Source organism: Callorhinus ursinus, unplaced genomic scaffold (assembly GCF_003265705.2).
Source record: "Callorhinus ursinus isolate GAN/ISIS: 27379988/994484 unplaced genomic scaffold, GSC_fseal_2.0 scaffold1, whole genome shotgun sequence".
NCBI classification, from domain to species: domain Eukaryota; kingdom Metazoa; phylum Chordata; class Mammalia; order Carnivora; family Otariidae; genus Callorhinus; species Callorhinus ursinus.
The window spans coordinates 41428709-41451464 of record NW_027397063.1 but is presented as its reverse complement, the minus strand read 5'-3'; positions in this window follow the sequence as shown (position 1 = coordinate 41451464).

Sequence of the window (22756 nt, the reverse complement as noted above, 5' to 3'; positions counted from 1 at the left end):
ATAAAACTATTCCCTTTAACTCCACTTCTCCCTCCAGTATACCTTTAAGCTTGTAGATCTTAGATTCACAGAAAAGACACCTAGGAGAAATTTGGAATGAATGAACACATGAACAGGAAAGAAGGAAGGAAGGAACGAAGGAGCAAAGGAACGAAGGGAGGGAGGGAGGGAGGAACGGAGGGAGGGAGGAAGGGAAGGAGGGAAGGGTTGGTTGACTTTGTACAATTCAGTCACGTTATTCAATCTGAAGCTTAATAGTCTGCATGAAATGAGGTGGGGGAGGAAAGTATCAGGGGCTGTGAAGGTGAATGGCAGTAGACCTAGAGAAGAAGTAATGGTAGTAAAAGCTGAGGGAGACAGAAGAGAACAGAAGTTTATTTCCCCCTTTTCTGTCCCTTTCCTACTTACCATTGTAACAGTCCACAAGACATGCCTCAAAATTAGTATATATTCACATACCTCCCTGAGCACACATACCCACAAGCATAATATAAAAGCTTGGCATTTGCCATTATAAATGTTCATAATTGTTAGCATTAACTCTAATTTTAATAATTTTTAGGTCAGGGAAATGGGTTTTTAACTTTAAGGTCAAGTTGTTTTAGCTCAAGGAAAAAATAAGTTTTCCTAAATCTCATTTATTTTTTGAATTACACATAATCTTAATTCCTCATTCTTGTTCCACATCCCCTTGTTTGATGCCAAGTAAACTTGCATTGATAGCAGCCAATTCTGGACATTTTTTTTGCTGGCTGCCAGTGGCTGAGCTGAAAACTGGTTTCACCAGTCTGATTATTTAGTGAAAGATGAACAATGACATGATACATTTTCTGGTCAATTAGTCATGGCTGGGCCCATTTTGAGTGTTAGCTTTCAATCTCTCCAGAATTATAAAACCAGAATTGGGAATATTAGCCTCTTAGTGCTCTTTCCTGATTGCCTATCAGAGAGAAGATACTGGATTCTCAATGGCTGTGGAGGGGTTGTAATTAAGGCAAAAGAATCTTAGAGACCCTGGTAATCTGGAGAGACTACTAAAAGTTGAAAATTTAGTCTACTTGATGTATATATTTCTTTGGAACAAGTACCTTTGAGTTGAATGTAATAATTGTTCTCTTTAAATGACAATTGTTGTACTCTTACATAAAGGATAGAATAAGGAAGTAGCAGACCCACATAATCTGAAAATAATGGGAAAAAGATGTCTAGAAATATATAGATACAGAACTAATGAGTTGTCAAGTGGGTTCCCAAAGGTAGTGTATGGAAGGCATCATACCTGATACATAAAGAGACTATATGATGATTGTTGGCTGTGTAAACAAATTATCACATGCATGTTAATCCTAAAACAAGGCACTAATACTTCCCAATGCAATGTTCCTATTTGTTTATACTTCTTTACACCTTTAGTTCATTCCTTTCTTTCCTTTCTAATGCCTTTCCCCCCATACTCTCACATAATACTTTCATTTTCATCTTTCAGTTGTTCTTCCCTACGTGTTGATCAGGTTGTTGCCCAATCTGCATCTCAGACAGTATAGTCATATAATCCTATAAAATGCATATTTCTAACTCTTGAACTGATTTGTTTTCCTGAAACTAGTCACAAATATTTAGGTTCCAACTGCAAGACAACCTCAGGGTAGCCAGTGGCATATCCTCTGGGCTCCCATATTGCAATTATCTGTGTTCAAGTCTATCTCATTTAAAAAGTTGTAAACTCCTTGAAATAAGGCACTATGCGTTATTGGTATTTTTCTCCCCAGTGTTTTGTGCTGTGCTGGACTCTTATTTAACACTGAATGAGAAACACTGAATTAAAAAGTGGATGGGAAATTTCCAGTGGTGAGAGGAGAGAGAGGAATGGGATATAACGTTCTTCTACACACAAATAAACATCAGTTAAATGCTCAGGCAGAGCTGGAACAAACAACTGTAATGAATTTTAACCGTTGTAATCGTTCCAATGTGTCTAGACCAATGCCTAAACTTTAAAAAAGAAAAAGAGCCACATTCAGAGAATCCACACACTCGGTACAAAAAACTGGTATTTGTCTAGTATAACAGGATGACCTAAATTAAAGAAAACTCCTCTGATTCCATCAACACTGCAAATGAGACTTTCCTGCACTTATGATGAGGAAGCCCATTTATCATTATTTGTTTTATTACTAATAACAGGCTCTTTGCGCCTACACACAGGGATAACAATAGCAAAGGAAGCAATCACTGGGAAAAATACAGACTATACAATACTGCCATCTTTACCATACATTAAGGGTAATTGCAATAAATTGTTATTACCCTTAAAATCAAGTCTTTGTTCCAGTGTTCCAGGAAGAAGAGCAGATTTATCAAATAGTTTCCACTTTGCAATGAAAGGCAATCACTAGAAATTTGGTTAGACCACTTAAAGTTATTTAATAGTCAAAAATGTTAAAGTCCTTTGGAGATTTTCTAGTTAATAGAATTAACCTGTAGTGTAATTAGACATGTCTGAATTAAAGTCCTCTTTCAATGATAATACCTGCAGTAGAAGTAGTCTCCAGGGATAAAGAGATTAGTATTCACATTAGTGGTAAATTTGCTATCAGAACCACATTTATTCTTTTGGTTGTTCATCCCTGAAGGATTCTACAGCTGGGTAGATTTACCAGGTTTGCTCTTTCTCATCAACTCTTTTGCCTATTTTTATTACAAGGAATATTGCCTTCCATCATGATTTCCTCATCTGAACTTTAATGACAAAATGATCCACCTTGTCTTTTTCCTGCCCCTATTCAGAAATATGGGGATGGTACAGGCAAACACAACACAATCTCTCCAACAAGCTTGAAAATTAGCTAGGGCGTTTTTAAGAAATTACTCAAATCACTGTAGCCAAATTCATGCTGGAGTTTCTGAGGATGACCTAAATACCTATGCCTGCACTTCATCTCTTTTAGGCAATCTCCCCAAATTAATTACAAGAGTGTGGATGACTCCAGGACACCCAGTAATGTTTCAACATCACCATGTTTATGAAGAGCTAATAGCTAAGGTGTACTCATTTATCTGTTTCTAATATTAACACAAATGCAAATATATGTACATATATTTTTCATGTCTTTTTTAGTAAGTTTTATATTAACTATTAGGTTTCCCAGAAAGAAGTTACGTGTTCACTTCTTCAAAATTCCTTTCTGTATTGTGTTGCACTCTACAGGATAAGTACCTTGTCAGTGGATGTTTACTGAATCTCTTTTATTTGCCACTGTAGGTAACATAAGCCATATATTTTCTTCTTCGGAAGACTTTCAAACCCACGTGCCTGCACCTGTTTGGCCTCAGAGAGCCCTACATGACTTACATTTATGGTCTTATTTAGTACAATAACACAGACTGTGAGTTGGAGTTTAAAATTTGAGGTTTACATTGTATTACAAAATAGTTGTGTTATTTATCAGCTACTCTCTGAACTCCTTTGTGTCTTCCTGGTCATCCAGGACATAAGTATACATAAGTTCTATGCATTGTAAACAAACAAACAAACAAGCACTACACATTACCTAAAGCTCCGTGGAATGGAAAATGATAGTGTTATCTACTCTCCCTTTTAAGAATCTTTGTGGCCAAATCAGATGTGATATCACCCTTAACCCTCTTCTAGACTTCTGGGTTTCTTTGTTTATACAACTTCACTGTTCTATTTTTTAATTTTTTTATTAACATACAGTGTATTATTTGTTTCAGGGGTACAGGTCTGTGATTCATCAGTCTTACACAATTCACAGCGCTCACCATAGCACATGCCCTCCCCAATGTCCATCATCCAGCCACCCCATGCCTCCCACCCCCTCCACTCCAGCAACCCTCAGTTTGTTTCCTGAGATTAAGAGTCTCTGATGGTTTGTCTCCCTCTCTGGTTTGGTCTTGTTTCATTTTTCCCTCCCTTCCCCTGTGAGCCTCTGTCTTGTTCTCACTGTTCTATTTTGTGTCATGTTTACGGCCTATTTAGATTTATGTTATATTCTATAGCAAATTTGTAATTCCACACAGTAACTTCGTTATACATATTTTGTACCTTCAATATGATTAATTTATTATTTGAGCTTTACAATTTTTGTGGTGAGGATCAAGTAAAATAAATCATATGAAAATGTTGTAAACCATAATGGGCCGTACAACTGCAAAGTAGCCCAACGTGTGTTGAATACATGTTGGCTATATAAAGGGAATTTGCTTTTCCTCTTTCAAAAGTAGCTACATAAAATTAAAGATAATACATATTCAAATTCAGAATGTACTAGAGGTTGTATGTTACCTGATTTAATCCTCACAAGACGATTAAGTATCTCCATTTCCTAATGAAGTAAATGAATTTCAAGAGATAAGTAAATGTTCAAGTGTACAGTACAGGTTTTTTGTATTTTATTCACTCACATACCTTCTGAAGTTAACATTCATACTCTTTCTTCTGTCATGAATTACCTATTAGGATTACTGTGTAACTTAACTGATATAGGGCAGGCAAATTTTCTACTTTTTAATATCAAGCACTATATAAAATAAATTACTTTCTCTGAAACCAAGGGAAGTCTAAACAATATTGTGTTCTCCTATTTTCACCAGGGTACATGAGTTTACATAGAGGACTGTAAGATTATTCAGTCAACCTCAAGTCAGATAGTCCCTTAAGACTTAGTTTCTGTTCTAATCATTTAGATGGTATTATTGGAAAGTTTTCTGGGTCCCATCTATAGAAACATGTCTCCAGCTTATAGACAAATGATTAAAATTTCATAATGATGGAATTGTGTCTCTGTTACCATATCTAGCATAGAACTTGGCACATAGATGGTACTCAGTAAGAGAATACTCATTAAATGAGCAAATGAGGGAACTGTGGGAGAGAATAAAGACAGCAGTGTGTTGTAGGAAATGGATTATGACCAGTGGTTGGGTGACTTTGGCTAGAAGGTCATATCATTTACCAACAACCAGAATGACTTCCAAAAATCATCTAATTTGTGAGCTTCTGGGTTTTGTTTTGTTTTGTTTTTCATTTTCAAAGTCTTATTATATCTCTAATATCCCTTCTAGCACAAACATTTTCAAATTCTCTGGATTGTTCAAGAAGGTACCAATGTCCTTTATTCTTTCAATCATAAAATTTAACCTGATATTAATACATGATGAACTTCACAATCTCTGATGAATAGTATAGCCCACTGGCTATCCCCTAGTTTCCAAGTTCTGATACAATCTGGGACATCCTCCTTGACCTCCTTTTTTGGTGAGACCATTGCCTATTTTTTGCTCTTTGAGTTTTTTCCCACCAGCCGTCTCACCTGACTTTAGTCTGTGATACTACTAATAAAGCCCAATTTAATGTTTTAAACATGAACAGAAATAAAGCCTACGGGAAATATAGATGGATGATGAGTGTGTTAGAATACTTTAGGTGACCCCTCCTGAATCACAGTATCTTAAAAGAAACAAAAATAATGTAAAGAACTGTGAATGGCCTCGGATTTTATCCTTTTTGTGAGCTAACAAAGTAGCCTACAACAGTTTCACAGATGCTGACACTGGACACAAGATTCTTGTGTTGGAGACAAGAGATTTTACTACTCAAAGCACAGCAGACAGCAAGAGTTACTTGTTTGTATCAGTTCCCCTTTCTCTGCAGGTCCCAAGAAGTGATGGCAAGTGTCTCAGGTGTATGAAGCATTCACAATGGGCTTATGCCACAACTGAGGAAAACAGAGCTAAAAAAAACCAAAAAACAAAACAAACAAACAAACAAACAATACTATACAGGTTGCTTAAAACAAACCTGTTCAATCTTTGCCCCAGAAGGAGACATTATCTTTATTTTCCTGGTCAGGAAACAAATCTCCCTTCTGCCCTAAAGGGAGATACTACCTATATTATCCAGGGCTGTTTGCTATACAAAAGGATAGTCTAGGACAAAAATAATCACAAGGCCATAGAGAATTATTCCCCGATAATACATTCCTTACTTAAACTGCACATCTATCTTGGGTTCCTCAAGGTTATCTGTTTAGTGTAGTCACTCAGAGGCACATAATGACAGTGGTTCCTTCTAGCCATTTGCTTTTTAGGGTATCATTCTGAAGCAAAAGCCCAGGAAATTTTGACACTCTAAACTTCTACTCAGAAGGGACACATGCTGCTTCAACTACATTTTTTTTTTATTTGTAAAAGCAAGTGACTGTTTCACAAATATTTTTCAATTATTTACCCAAGAAGTGGACAGCCAGGAATGATAGGTAATCAACACTAATAACAGAAACAGCTGAATTCCAAATAGAATGAACCACCATATCCAAATTATGCTAACAAGTTATTTTTTGCTTGAAGAAGTTCTCAAAAAGCCACAATAATCTGCCATTAGGTTCTATGAAATTGGGCAATTTAAAAAAAAATATTTGTACATATTTAAACCTGCAAGAAAAATTTGATACATTAGATAAAAAATTAACAGTACCCCTCTAGGCACCCTGTGTGGGCTAATAATGTGCTGGGTGCTAAGGGTCAAATAGTGGCTAAGATGATCCTGCCCTCAGATAGCTAACATTTTAGTATGAGGGACAGAAAGCAAACAATCAAATAAACAAAATAATTATAGTTTATGGCAAGTGCTAAGAAAAAAAGAAAACAGAGTATCATGGATTGAGAAGACTGAGGTCATCAGATCATCCCCATACAAATTTTGGTGGGTGGAGGTTCCTCAAAGGGTTCTAAATGGAAAACATCAAATGATAAGCTCCCGAATTGTGATAGAGCTAGATGTGTTACTTATCCGTGACCTCAAAAGTTCAAAAAACTTGGGCAACTTATCCAGAGAAACAATTAATTAATAGGAATAAATATAAAAATCTTTGCTCTTTGGTATAACCACTCATGCCCAGAGTTGGACTGATGAGGCTTAACAGTAGCACATGTGAACATGACTTTGGGATTTCAATTGACTTTGAGATCAATATGTTTTAAAATACTGTGTGTCAAAAATGGGACTCTATAATAACATATGGTGCCCAGAAGAAAACAGAAGGATAATTCTACTATGTTCTGTAAAGTTGGACTTCATTCGGTTCTAGGAAGACATCTAGCTTTGTGAAACACTGGAATTTGTACAGCCTAAGGATATATGTGGTTTTAATCAAGACTATACCAAACCCAGAGGATATTTAGAAATGCATTAGGGCTATTTAGTAGTTGTCTCAATAAGTTATAAATGCCACTTGGAATTTAAGAAAAGGGGCAAGAGTACTAAGCAACTGGCATTACATGGGGGGAATTCCACACTATGAAGAATTATCCCTCCCAAAATTCTAATGTATCCCCTTTGACAAATACCAGTTTGTGTGTGTGTATAAGATATTTAATTATATAATTAATAATTAAATATTATATATAATAATTAATTATATAATTATATAATATATGTTATATTGTATATATTATATATTTTAGTTTATGCAGAAACACCTGATAACATTTAATTTGAGGAAGAGAATAACTGTTGTCTCATACAGAAGCCAGTCAAGCAACAAAGGCTTCTGTGTAGCAACAAACTGAGATGAGGTTAATGGAATTTCCTGGGAAGGAAAGAGAAAAGCAGATTTTAACTCATTGTAAGGAATAGATGTTTAAGATTTAAAATCAGAAAAAAAAAATCTGGGAAAATGGTCATTCTAATTCATTGACTTCCCTTTGATGTAACCATTTTATTAAGGTTCAACTTAACTTATCTATCCCTTGCTTAGCACAAACTGGAAGAATTTGACTTTGTCCAGATAAGAGCCAAAATTTCCTATTTTTGACCATCTCTGCCTTGTATAAAATGCAGGTCAGCTATATTTAAAGAAGATAATTCCTCTGCTTTTACACTCAAAGGCTAGCTGCCAATAGCTCTTCTTAACTTATAGAGAAAACCAGAAGAGTCTAATTCTAGGATTCTGATTTTATATGCAATCTTTTTCTAAAATAACTTTACTTCACATATGCAGACTTGATTTCCTTGGTAGAAGTTAAGCTAGATGTTGCTATGGTTTATTTGACATTTGGAACATTTGTAATATTATGCTTTTTGCAGTTCAGAGAGGAGATCCTTGATAAATATATTTGACTAATTACTATTTAATAATTACTTGTATCAAAATACAAATTTGATTTTTATGCTACTTTTGTCCAGAGTTTGATGAATAACAACCACAACCTCATTTATTGGTGTACTGGAGAATTAGATAAAATTTACATTATATAAATTTAGCTTAAATACAAGGTTTTCATTTAGTTAAAGCACCTGATGATGGACAAGAATGTATGAAAGGAAGAAACAATCTGGAAGAAAATGTTTAGGGTTCTGTTAGACCTGAATGAAGTATTGAGACCAATTAAGTAAAACCTGTCCAGGTAGTTGTGGGACTTATCTTAGCCAGGCAATAATTTAATATACATCGGACCCAGCAGGATAGCCTAACACTCTCCACTCTGGGATAACAGAGTGATTTGGAGAGCACTGTTTTAGCATGACTTTGTAAGATTTTCTACCAGACTGTCCATATACAATTTTTTACTTTTTTTCAAGTTTTAGACGTCTCTTTGATGTGGTACGGAAGTAGTGTGGGTTTGAAAGACAATGAGCATGGGGGAATGAGCTCATTGAGGAAGCAGGAACAAAACACTTGCTTCTGAATTATTTTGAAACTTTTCAAAAATATAATCTCCTGAAAAAGATCATCATACAATCTCAAAATTAATTTCCAAAGAAAGATTTCAAAACTGTTTTTGAGCAATACTGTTATGGTTTGATAAAACATGTAAACTCTGAAGGTTTGCAGTTTAAAGGAGAACTATCATTTGAATGTATGCTTCATAATAGCTTTGCCAAACGCTTTTGCATTATTTTACATTCATTATTCATATTCCCATACTCTATTTTGAGAAAGCTATCAGGAGGTTTGCTATCTGGAGTTGAAATTCAGTGGGAGGAGTCCCAATATATAGTTCTTGTTTTTTCAAAGTTAAAAGATAAAATTATATAAAGAATATGTGTCTTCTGTGTCATCCTGACCTCTGTTTTTCCTTCCAGATGAAAACTTGTTTAGGCACGCCACCCTACAGAGATGGAATTACTAATCTAATTTTTCTACTTCTTCCCTTTTGGAGAAAAAAGTAAACAAAAGTGGTTCCCTGCTTTTCCAAACGTTTGTCTTAACTGAGGAGGTCATCTCACTTGGGGATGCCCACCACAGGCCATTATTACCTATAATGGGATAAGTAAATCTAATGCCCTATGTTGTCAATTTACACTTAATCAGTAACAAAGAATATTTTGAACTCCAGATAGCTTACTTTGGTCTAATGTATCATTTGTTCAAAATGTGGGGGAAGCAAAGGCTATTATTTATTGAGTACCCTGAAAGAGCAACACCTAATTTCTTTGTTCTTCAGAATACAATCCCTCATCCCTTCATATGCTTCTAGCTCTTTTGGATGAATGTGTTCCTATTTTCTCTGAATTTAGTAATAATCTTTAGAAAGTCAGTTGTTCTCTTATAATGAAATAACACAGGGTTTTACTTGCTTATTACTACTCTTTCCTCTATAGGGTAATACGAAATACATTTCTTAAATTCCAAGACCTTCTAGAGTATTAATGTCAAGTTGAGAAGGCTGGTGATATTTAATTCTAAATTATTTCTGTTGTTTTATCCTAATATTTGGTTCAGTAATCTCTAGCTCTTAATCTTTAAGAGTAGACAAATTTCATCAAATGTTACACGGCCCAGCTATGCACAGCTTAGAAAAATGTCCACTATTACCCCACCTCACCCTCTGTAACTTTATTTCAATTTTCTAAGTAACTTCTGTGTCCATAAAAGCTTTGCCAATAAGCTTTCCACTTGACTAGAAAAGGAAAAATATCATATTACTAAGTATCCACCAGAATGTTAGAATTATTAGAAATAAAATAAGAACAACAACAAAAATATCAGAGCTACAGCAAAAGCATATTTCAAGCTGACAAGACCTAATGTTATATCATTAGAAACCTATAAAATGTTTCGGTAGAAATATTAAAAAAACAAATAATAAGTACATACTCATTCAAACTCACAATCACTCTGATACTCTAAGCAAACTTTTCTGAAAACTCTTCAGGATATTAGAAGTTGAAGCATGTTCACTTCAAATTTTCTGTAAATAGTTACCTTTCTAATTCGTCCAAATTCAAAGGACAAAGTAACTATGTTGGCATCATGAAAATCCTGGTTTACAGTAGACCTTCATTCATGCACTCCTATTTTTATACACTGCCTTCTACTGTATTTCCCCTTGCCATCTCCAGCCTCAATGATAAGGACAATATAGGACTGATAATAGATATTACCAAGGAATATAAAATTATTCATAAATAGTTATGTAACATAAGTCTATTAATCATGTGTAATACTTCCAACACCAAATCGGTTGACAAATCAAAGTGATAATATCATGACTGAGATAAGAGAAAGTTTACCAACAGCAGAACAATTTTTTTAGTCTAGATTATTTTATGGAGACCCTCCTGCTGACCAATCATAGATAACTCTAAGAAGAGATCTTCATTACCTCTATGATGGGCCCCTAAAAGGGTGCTAGAATACAGTTTGAATTAAGCCAAAAGTGCAAAGTTTGTACATGGGGGGGGTGCTGGGAGAAGACACACACACACACACACACACACACATACACACATACACACACATATATATATATTCCCCTCTCCAGGTCAACCACCAGCATGAATTTCAAATTTGAAAGTATCTGTAACTTTTCTTTTTAATTTTAACAGTACTAAAGTAACTATATTCATATTCTCATTCCTAGAAGTATGTTTTTTCATTAAACCTAGGAGTCATTTAGATGACTCTCAGTTTTCATTCATAAGTATATATACTGAAAAACTCCAGGAAAAAGACCAATTATAACATGAAAAAAGGACAATGACAATGAATAGATTGTTTCAATAAATGGGGAAAATGAAGTAGAATCTCAGATTCATTCATCTCTAATATCTTAATGAAATGGGTGGGGGGCGGGAAAATGTAATGATCAGGAAGGTGGTTTCTCCAGGGTAAGGCTTATCCACTGTACTTTGGCTGTGCTGACCCCAGCAATTTCCCCAAATATGGGAAATTTGGTTGCATGATTTGTTGAAGAGGGGAACTGCATTCATACTTTTTGGAGTCTTCTTAGAAGCACTACGGTAAGGTCTCTGAGACAAAGTCTGAGAATTTGTGCTCCTTTCTCTTTTTAGTGCTTAGCCTATCCATGCTTTGGTAAAGTTGCTTTTGTGTTTCTCTCTTCCCCCTAGGGACAAAAGGGAGTCACACCAATGTGGACTCACAGGAACTGGTTTACTCTGCTGCCTGAAACAACAAAACAATACAGCAACAAAACCACACAAGATCCACAAAATGCATCAGGCAAAGAGGACAGCCATCCTGAAGACATGGAAATACACAGGTGAGTGGAGCCCTAGAGTTGCTCCAAGTTACTGCCTCCAGAGAGTTTCCAAGCAAGGCACAGGGGAGAGAAACTGAAGAGAAGCCCAGTAGACCTGGTAGAGTTGAGGACACTGAGCTGAGAGTCCACAAGACAGTGTATGGGGGAGGACAGTGCTGCAAAAAGTCAACTGGTGAGATCTGTGGAGGGGCCCTACCCCATGCAGCAGGGTCTGGCTCAGGGCCTCCACGGGAGGCAATGACCCAAATTCAGAGGCAATCATTTGAAAGCATTAAAGGAAACAGGGCCTGGGGCTCACACAGCATTGGGAATAGTGCCCATCCCCAACAGATAGACTGAAAAAAAGGAGCTCCTGAAAAATGTCTCTTAATTCATGAGGCACAGAGTGGAGGACTCAGAGAGGTCTTGCCATTGGAAACTCATCATTAGCGCTCCACTGAGAACTGCTCTGGACCACCAAACAAATCATTAAAGCAACACCAGAAATGATCAAACTGTTTCTAAGTAACTTAAATGCATCCCTGAACAAAGCTCAAAATTACAGGTATGAAGAAGTAGTCTGTAATCTCACTTAAACAATGATGTAAGTTTGGGGGAAAGCTGTTTGAAGAGATTTGGAGACCAATCAGGCCCTAGAAATCTTAAAGGGCTAAAATGGAGAAGGTGAAATATACAGAGGGGAGCCCCATATTTGCTACACTTTTATCTCTCAGAGCATTCGCTATTTAAAATCAAGTGCCATAGAGAAGAAATAGAAAACTGTGTAAGTTGAGCTTGTGGAAGATTCTCTTGACTGAGTAGAAAAAGACTAGATTTTGGTGCTACTAAAACAGAATATAAGAAGACAAGTTTCCAAACTGTGTTGTTGTGATTTGTAATAGGAAATATATATTTGATCTTCATTCCTGTTCCTGGCAGCAGCCCCTAAAACCCTTGTAATGTCCTAAGTAATAAGAGCAATGGGAGAATTATTTGTCATGATATTTGGTATTTTGTCCTGGGTTCCTGAAATAGCTCCAGAGCAACAAAGGCAAAAAAAGTTTCTTTTGTTATGCATAACAAGCCCCCTTCAACCACACATGAGTTTATGTTAATGAGATGATTTTTGGAAAGTTCTTAGATAACTGCAGAATGAGGTTGCCAAGGAAACCAACCAGGGTGATTAAAGGGTTGGAACTTTCAGCCCCATCCCCGACCGACCTCTGCACTAGAAGGACTGTAGAGAGGAACTGAAGGTTGAATTAATCACCAATAGCCAATGATTTAATTAATCCTGCCTATGTAATGAAGCCTCCATAAAAATCCTAAACAATGGGGTTTGGAGGGTTTCCAGGTTGGTGAACACATGGAAGTGCTGGGAGGGCAGCATTCCCAGAGAGGGCATGAGCTCTGTGTCACTTCCCACATATCCTATGCATCTCTTCCATCTGGCTGTTCCTGAATTGCATCCTTTTATAATGAACCAGTAATCAAACAGGTAATACTTTTCCTGAGATTGTGAGTTGTTCTAGCAAACTATCAAAGCCAACAAGGGGATCATGGGAACCTCCAATTTATAACCACTTGGTCAGAAGCACTTATAACAACCTGGGACTTGGGATTGGCATTTGAAGTGGGGGTGGTCATTTAGGACTGAGCCCTAAGCCTGTGGGGTCAGTCTGCTTTAACCCCAGGTAGATATGTCAGAATTGAATTGAATTGAGGACACCCAATTGAAGAGAATTGAAGAACTACTTGGTTTGGGACATCCTCACACATCTGGTGTCAGAAATGAAGAATTCTGAAAGTAGACAGAAGAGGGTTTTCTTTTTGTTTGTTGTTTTGCTTGTTTGTTTTCCTTTCATAGACTTAAAGGAAAACCAGAGAAATTAGCCAACATTCTGCCTGCAGTTTTTTCTCAAGACATTTGCTGATATTTAAGCTGTGCATGTCAGGGACAAGAAGAAAAGAAAGAAAGCAAATAATAATAATAATGACAAAAACAATAATAGTAATAATAGACTAATAATAATAGTAGATAAAATAAAACTAACAAATCTGCCAAAAAGTCTAAAAAAATCCAAATAAAGCTTTCCTCTCACAAAAATCTGAAATCTATCCTTCAGATTTCTTAATCCCAATTTGTATCACCATTTGCTTGTATTTTATCTGTCTACTAGAAGAAACTGATATTCCCTCTACAATTTCTCATGTACAATCTCAGCATTTTATATAAATTTAATCAACATTCCACACAACATGACCAGATGACTGAAACAAAAGGAAAAAATAAATCAATAGAAATAAACCCACCTGCAATCCAATTATTGATATTATTAAATTATATAAAGTTTACAAATCTTAAATGTAATGATCGATATAATTTTACAACTATATATTTCTAAAACTATCACCCATATCAAAATGTAGAAAATTACCAGTTCATCAAAGCATCCATTATGCCCTATCCAAGTCTACATTCACCAAAGTTAACCATAGTAGTCACGGCTATCACCAAAGCTAAGATGTGTTTGGAGGAAGAAAATACAAACATACAAATAACAAAACATATCTTGGAAACATTTATAAACTTGAAAAGGTTTTTTTAAGGATCATTTGTAGCTTTAATTTTATTTATTTTTTAGGTTTCCAGATTGTATTTCAGATATCACATTGAATGTAATTGGCATGTCTCTACACTTTTATTTTAGAATGGTTTTACATCTTTCTTTGTCTTTCATGATATTAATATACTTGAGGAGTACAGGCCAGTTATTTAGTGGAATTTAACTCAATTTAGATTCAGCTGATGTTTTCTCATGAGTGTATTCAGATTATGCATCTTTGACAGGAACATTACAGAGAATGATACTTGTTCCTCTCAGTGTATCCTATCAGGAGGCACAGGTTGTTGGCTTGTGCCTTTATTCATGATGTTAAATTGATCACTTAGTTAAGATCCTGTCTGCCAGGTTTCCTCGCTAAGAGGTTCCTGGTTTCTCTTTCTAATTAATAGGTCATTTACAGAGATGCTTTAAAACTATATAAATATTATGTTCCTCCTCAACTTTATCGCACTAGTTCTAATACCCATAGTGATAAATGCTTGGATCAATTACCAAAATGATTACAAAATTGTCTATAGAAGTAAACTGACATAAAACAAACCATTTTTTACCTTTGCTCACTTTTTTATAAAAAAAGATTGAATGGGGCACCTGGGTGGCTCAGATGGTTGAGCTTCTGCCTTCGGCCATGATCCCAGGGTCCTGGGATCTGGCCCCACATTGGGCTCCTGGCTCAGCGGGGAGCCTGCTTCTCCCTCTGCCGCCCCGCCCCGCTCATGCTCTCTCTCTCTCTATCTCTGTGTCTCAAATGAATAAATAAAATCTTTCAAAAAAAAAAAGATTGAATAATTTTTAAACTTTCTAAAATAATCATTAGGACATTCATTATTCTAAAAGGTATTTGGGGTTGAAATAATCCGAAAATATTAGTTAAAAACAATCACAGTAAGTTGTGTGGTTTGAGCTTAGGCATTAATGGAGATTGCATCAACCTATGCACAAAAGGAACAAATTTATAAGATGGTGAGAGATATCTGTATAATTTTCCAGTTTGTTTGCATGTCTTTGGTTTCCATGGGCCTGTTACACCACAGGTAAAAGTAACAAGAATACTCACCGAAAGCAGTTTGTTTTTTATTATTCAAAGGACGCTAGGAGCTTAAATGAATTTGGGAATTGCTCAAATAAGGTTGATATTTGGGAATCAGGGAAATGAATGAGATTTTTCCCAGAGACAACATTTTACATAAGAACAGAAATGAGTTCAGAACAAATGCATGGGAAACACTGAGTTTTAAAAAAGGCATAAAGGAAGGAATTCAGAAATCATTCTCAAAGAGGTAGCAGAAGCATGAGAAAGTGGTGTTCCGGTATGCACAGTGAAGTTGGAAGGCACTGTTCCTGCTTTCAGAGAGCTGTGAAAATAAAGACAGAGGATTCACTAGGGTGCCTAATCTAATCTGGGCAGGGATGGTGGTCAGAGACTTCCAAAGAAAGGTACCACCTATGCTGAGATTCAAAGGAGGAAAGGGATCTGAGACATAATGTTCCAATTAGAGGGAACATTATGTAAGTAGGGATAAGGTAAGCTTGTGCAGGTCAAGCCACTGGGCTAATCACAGGCCCAGGACTAATCACAGTCTTACAGAAATAGGCAGAGACAAGAAATAGGAGGAGCCCTATATATCACAATTAAAAATTTGTATTTTGCCTGTATGAAATGGGGAACTAATAACCAGATTTACTCAAGGTAAGGAACGTTTTAGCTCAAGAAAAGACATGGTGTATTTTAAGGAGAACCAACTAAACATCACAAGAGAGTAGGAGTCATATCCCAGATTTATCTGTTAATACCTGTAGGAATTTGGATAGGCTATTTTCTCTTTAAAATGGGAATAAGAATACCTACCATTCTGAGTTTTTGAGACATTTGAATAAAATAACTTTCATTGTCCCTGTACCTGAAAATGTGGTTATAGTCAGTTGTTTTTATTTTCCCCCTTTACTTTAAAAATACCCTTTCCTCTTTATTAATTATATAATCTTCAAATTCTATAAAATATAAAAATCTTATACCATTTGCAGCACACCTCTCTGGTGCCCCACATCACTTTTCCTTAGCCCCTGCTCTTTTTAGCTGAAATTATGGTAGACAGTTCAAGTCAGGCTCCTCTCAATCTAACAAAATCCTGACTCAAAGGTGCACTGTTCATCCTTCCGCTGTATGCCAGGGTCTTCTTTGAGACTCTGATAGCCAGTGATTGTGCAAATGCTGGAAGGAACCCTCAAGAATAGGGGACAGAGACAGTGGATAAATATCCCATCCTCCCAACCTTCAGGCGAACATTGTATATGCTCCTCAGGAAGTCCCATTAGGAATCAAGCTCCCCTCTCCTTTGCCTACAGGACTGACCTCATTAATGGATGGCATACAATGGCTTTTTATTTTCTATCATTCTTTCTGACTCCTCACTTATGCTTTCTGAGATAACCGCTAAACTACCTACTCCCAGGCTGATTTCAAGGAAAGCCAAACTGAAATTCTATCTCATTCTATTTCATAAGAACACATTTAATTAATTCTTTAATTCTATTACTTTAAATTGATAGATTTCTTCTCTATTCTCTTACTCTTTCCTATGAAATGTCATAACCCCAAAGCCATTTGGCCATCTAAAGTCACTACTTTTAACTCATAATTTAAAAAAAATTAAAAATCTGGTTGATTAGATCATCTCTAAAAAGATTTTCTAAAAATTGTTAATTGTATTAATCAAAGGTTTACTAAAATTTAATGCTTGACACATTTATTATTTATTTTTATTTAAATTCAATTAATTAGCATATAATGTCTTATTGGTTTCAGAGGTAAAGATCAGTGTTTCATCAGTCTTATATATTACCCAGTGTTCATTACATCACATGCCTCCTTAATGTCCATCACTCGGTTACTCCATCCCCCGACCCCACTGCCCTTCAGCAACCCTCAGTTTGTTTCCTATGATTAAGAGTCTCTTGTGGTTTGTCTCCCTCTCTGATTTTGTCTTGTTTTATCTTTTCCTCTCTTCCCCTATGAGCCTCTGATTTGTTTCTTAAATTCCACATGAGTGAGATCATATGATACATGTCTTTCTCTGATTGACTTATTTCACTTAGCAAAATACCCTCAAGTTCCACCCATGTCCTTGCAAATGGCAAGATTTCTTTTTTTTTTTTTTGATGGCCGAGTAGCATTCCATTTTGTACACACACACACACACACACACACACACACAAAAGAGACTATATATATATATATATATATATATATATATATGTACACCACATCTTATTTATCCTTTCCTCTGTTGATGGACATCTGGGCTCTTTCCATAGTTTGGCTATTGTAGCTATTGCTGCTATAAACATTGGGGTGCAGGTGCCCCTTCAGATCTCTACATTTGTATCTTTGGGTTGAATACCCAGTAGTGAAATTGTTGGGCCGTAGGGTAGCTCTAGTTTCAACTTTTTGAGGAACCTCCATACTGTTTTCCAGAGTGGCTGCACCAGCTTGCAGTGCCACCAACAGTGTAGGAGAGTTCCCCTTTCTCCACATCCTCGTCAACATCTGTCATTTCCTGACTTGTTAATTTTAGCCATTCTGACTGGTGTGAGGTGATATCTCATTGTGGTTTTGACTTGTATTTCCCTGATGCTGAGTGATGTTGAGCATTTTTTCATGTGTCCGTTGGCCATTTGTATGCCTGCTTTGAAGAAATGTTTGTTCATGTCTTCTGCCCATTTCGTGATTGGATTATTTTTTCTTTGGGTGCTGAGTTTGATAAGTTCTTTATAGATTTTGGACACCAGCCCTTTATCTGATAAGACATTTGGAAATATCTTCCCCCATTCTGTCAGTTGTCTTTTGGTTTTGTTGACTATTTCTTTTGCTTGTTAGACAGTTTAGATTACCTTAAATATTAATATGAGTTTGAACCCTACAAATTACCAGTGTTTTAGAGCATTTAGAAATGTATTGAGTCACAATGTTTGGCAGAGCAGACATTGCTGTTGCCTGTTGCAGTCATATACCTCTTCACACTCCCCCACCCCCCGTTTTCCCTACTGATTTAATTATAACATATTTAGGTAGAGGATCAAAACCCACTGCTCTTGGAAGGATAAATCTCAAAAGAATAAATTATTATTTAACTAAACCTGTCATGGAAACTCATTTTTTTCTAGCTATGATTGGTTTACATGTGAGCAAATGACACCACTCTGGCCAACAAGATGTAAGAAATCTACTGGGATAAAACTGAGGTTTTCATTTCTGAAACAAAACAAAATAAAACAAAACCCCCTCAATGCTGCCTAAGGAAATATTTTCAACCTTTCTCTTATTCTTGCCTTGAATATAGCCAGGAATCTTGAAACTGAAAATTAGAAATAATTTGAATTGATGGCATTTTTGGTCCACTGAACTAGCATAGGTAATTGCATATACCCCAACTCCACATTTGTGAGGGAAAAAATGCTCTCTAATTTAAGCTATTTATTAGTTAATAGTTTAATAGATAAAGTTATTTATTTATTTATTTAAAGCTGAAGCCATTCTTAACCAATATAGGGAGGGAAGAGAAAGGATAATGGTAACATTTTTCTCACAGGATGAAAATTTTGTTTTGAATATCAATGATTTTTGGAATATCTAATTCAGATGTTCAGGGTCCTAAGGATCCAATTTAGAGACTTTCTTAGGCATGGAAGGGAGACTGAGTAAGCTGCAAAATCTATGAAATGCCCACCCTTATCCCCATTTAAACAGAGCAGCCTGGCTGATTTTAAGTGTGATTTCCAGTAAGAGCAAGGTTCTGTTTCTACAACATTTGAAGATACCTAATGTGAATCATAATCTTCAGTTATATAAATACTTAAAATATTAACCATATTGAACTTTTTTAAATTAAATTTATTTTATATTTCTGTCAGAAACTTCTATTTTTTTTCTCTATCAGAAAATTCTATCTGTTCTTAAATTAAAAGGTTGGATGACAGCAGGAATTTGACCTAATTGTAGATAATATTATTTATGACATTTATGAAGCTCTGCAGCAATAAGCTAAGGAGTTTTGGTAATTTTCCAGAGAAGCATTATTGAAATTTAAAAACAGATTTATACATTAAAACATGTAAAACTTTGTCATTGTTGCTTTCTTTTATAGCTAAGTTACAATTTTGCATATTATATTCTTGGTAGAAAATGACTTGTAAATTAAAACTGGCACCTGATAGTTAAATAAAATAGCAATGAGACGGAACAAAATGTTCACCTTTTAAAATGTCCTTTTACTCGTATTAAATATTAAATTATTTTCATAAACAGCAATTTTTGTGAGAATACATGAATTTCAGGATTTAATGTTAAATATTACCTTTTTTTCCTGGATTAATCTGCTTTTAGATCTTTTTATTTGTAAAATAATATAAGCTTAGAAAATAGTCTAAATTTATTCTTTCTATATCTAATTGCATCTTAAGGATTTAAATAAATTGAATACAAAATAGTGCACCCATTATTTTAATTGATTTTAAAGGAATGTTCAAAGAAATGAGTCCTTAGAAATCACTAAAATGTGATTAGGTAGTCAGTCATAGATAGTAGGCTTTGGGAATACCTAGCAGTGTTCATATAGAGGTGATTTGCATGGTCAAATATGGTGTTATTGTTTTTCTAATAGACTATTTTTTTAAGTACTTTTAAGTTTACAACAAAATTGAGCAGAAAGTAGAGAATTCTCATTTTTACACCTGTTCTCACATGTGCATGGTTTCCCCCCAATTCAACATTCCTCACCAGAATGATACACTTGTTACAATTGCTGAAGGAACACTGCCACAACATTATCACCCAAAGTCCATAGTTTACATTAGAGTTCATTTTTGGCATTTTACATTTTACATTTAATTGTTTTGACAAATAATGATGTGTATCCACCATTATATTATCATATAGAATATACAAACAGATCAACACAGATCAAAAGTGGAGAACTGAATATTGAGCCAATAAATCTAACTAACCCAAGAAAATTAATCTGTGTAATTACATCTGGAAAAATCCACATATTTTAAATATTTGTTTTCACTTATTAAGTTACACTATTTCTTGTGAGTCTATATATCTTTTTTGTTGAGATAACATACTATAAAATCCATCCTTTTGAAATGAACTTAGTGCTTTTTTAGTCCATTCATAGTTTTACAGCCATCACCACTAATTCTAGAACATTCTGATCACTCCAAAAAGAAACCTGGCTCCCGTTAGTAGGGAACCCTCTTTATGCCCTTCCCCCAGCCTCTGGGAATTGGGGGGGAAGGAACTGTCTCTAAGATTTTTCTTTTGTGGACATTTCATATAAATGGAATCAAACAACATGTGACTTTGTGTGTCTGTCCTCTTTCACTTAGCATAATGTCATCAAGGTATATCAATATTGTAGCATATATCTGTAACTTTATTCCTTTGTGTGAATGAATAATATTCCATTGTTATGCATATATCACATTTTGTTTATCCATTCATCAACTGATGGGCATTGGGTTGTTTTTCCACTTTGGGCTATTTATGAATATTGCTGCTGTTGGACATTTATGTAAAAGTTTTTGTGTAAATACATGTTTTTAATTCTCTTGGCTGTATAACTAGAAGTGGAATTGCTGAGTTATATACTAATGCAAAGTTTAACTATTTCAGGAACCACCAAACTACTTTCCAAACCAATTGCAAAATTTTACATGCCTACCAGCAATGCATGACAGTTTCAATTCTATATATCCTCACCAATACTTGATATTGTCCATTTCCCTTTTTACAGTTATTATTGTAAGCATAAAGTGATATCTCATTATGATTTTGATTTCATATTCTTAATGATGAATGATGTAAAGCATCTTTTCCTGTGCTTATTGGCCATTTGAATATCTCCTTGAATGAAATGTCTGTTCAAATACTTTGCCCATTTTTTCCCTGGGTGGCTCAGTTGGTTAAATGCCCAACTCTTGGTTTCGACTGAGGTCGTGATCTCAGGATGGTGAGATTGAGCCCTGCATTGGGCTCCTTGCTCAGCATGGAGTCTGCTTAAGATTCTCTCTCCCACTCCCTCCTTCTCTACCCTCCCTGTGCTTGCCCTCTCTCTCTCTAAAATAAATAAATATAGGTGATGATAGATAGATAGATAGATAGATAGATAGATAGATAGATAGATAAAATCTAAAATAAAAACCAAACACTTTGCCCATTTTTAATTGGGTTATGTATGTTCTTAATGTTGAGTTGGAGGAGTTTTTGTTTTGTTTTGTTTTCTGGATACAAGTCCCTCATGAGACATATACACAAATAATTTTTCCCTGTTCTGTGAGTTTCTGGATTTTGTCCTTTGAACCACAAGTTTCTTAAATTTATGAAGTCAATTTATCTATTTTTTTTCTTCTGTTGCATGTACCTTTAGTGCCATATACAAGAAACCATTGCCTTAACCCAAGCACATGAAAATTTGCCTATATTTGCCTTTAAAAGTTTTATGATTTTAACTCTTTAAGTTTTTGATTTATGTTAGTTGTTATATGTGGTGTGATGTATGTATCCAAACTTATTCTTAGTATTGAATATCCAATTTTCATGGCGCTGATCTTTGTAAAGACTACTTTCCTTGTTGAATTGTCCTAACACCATAGTGAAGATCAAATTGGCCATAATTGTAAGCATTTCTTTCTGAATTCTCAATTCTATTCAGTTGATCTAAATGTACATTTTTCTTCCAGTATCACATGGTCTTGATTATTAAGCTTTATGGTACATTTTTGAAATTAGGAAGTATAAGCCCTCCAACTTTATTCTTTTTCACTTTTTGCTGTTTTATGTCCCTTGCATTTCCATATGAGTATTAGCAACAGCTTGTCAATTTCTGGTAGAAAAAAAATAGCTAAGTTTTTGAGATTTGGTAGGGTTTGCATTGAGTGTGTGAAAAAATTTTGACAATAATAACTTAATAATTAGTCTCCTAATTTATGAACACAGGGTGACTTTCTTTTTATTTGAGTATTTTTTTCTTTCAAAGACATTTTATAGTTTTCAGTGTACAAGTCATGTACTTCTTTCATTAAATTTATTCCTAAATAATTTACTTTTTGATGCTATTTTAAATGGGACTATTTTATTAATTTCATTCACAGATTATTTATTGCTAGTGTTTAGAAATATAATTGATTTTTTGACCTTGTTTCTCCAAATTAATGAATTTATTAGATCAAATGGCTTTTTGTGGATTTCTTAAGGTATTTTATATACAAGATCATGTCATCTCTAAACAGAAATAGTTTTACTTCTTCCTTCCCAAACTGGTTATCTTTATTGATTTTACTTGCCTAATCTCTCTAGCTAGCATCTTCTTCACAATGTTGAATAAAAACAAAACAAAAAAAGAAGTGGCAAGAACATTCTTTTCTTGTTCTTCATCTAAGAAGGTAATCTTTCATTCTCACAATTAGTTGTAATGTTAGCTGTGAGTTTTTCATAGATTGCTTCTATTAAGTTGAGGAAGTTCTTTTCTATTAATAGTTTTTTTGAGTGGTTTTATCATGAAATGTTAGAAAATTTCAAATGTTTTTTCTGTGTCAATTGAGATGATCATGTGATTGCTGTC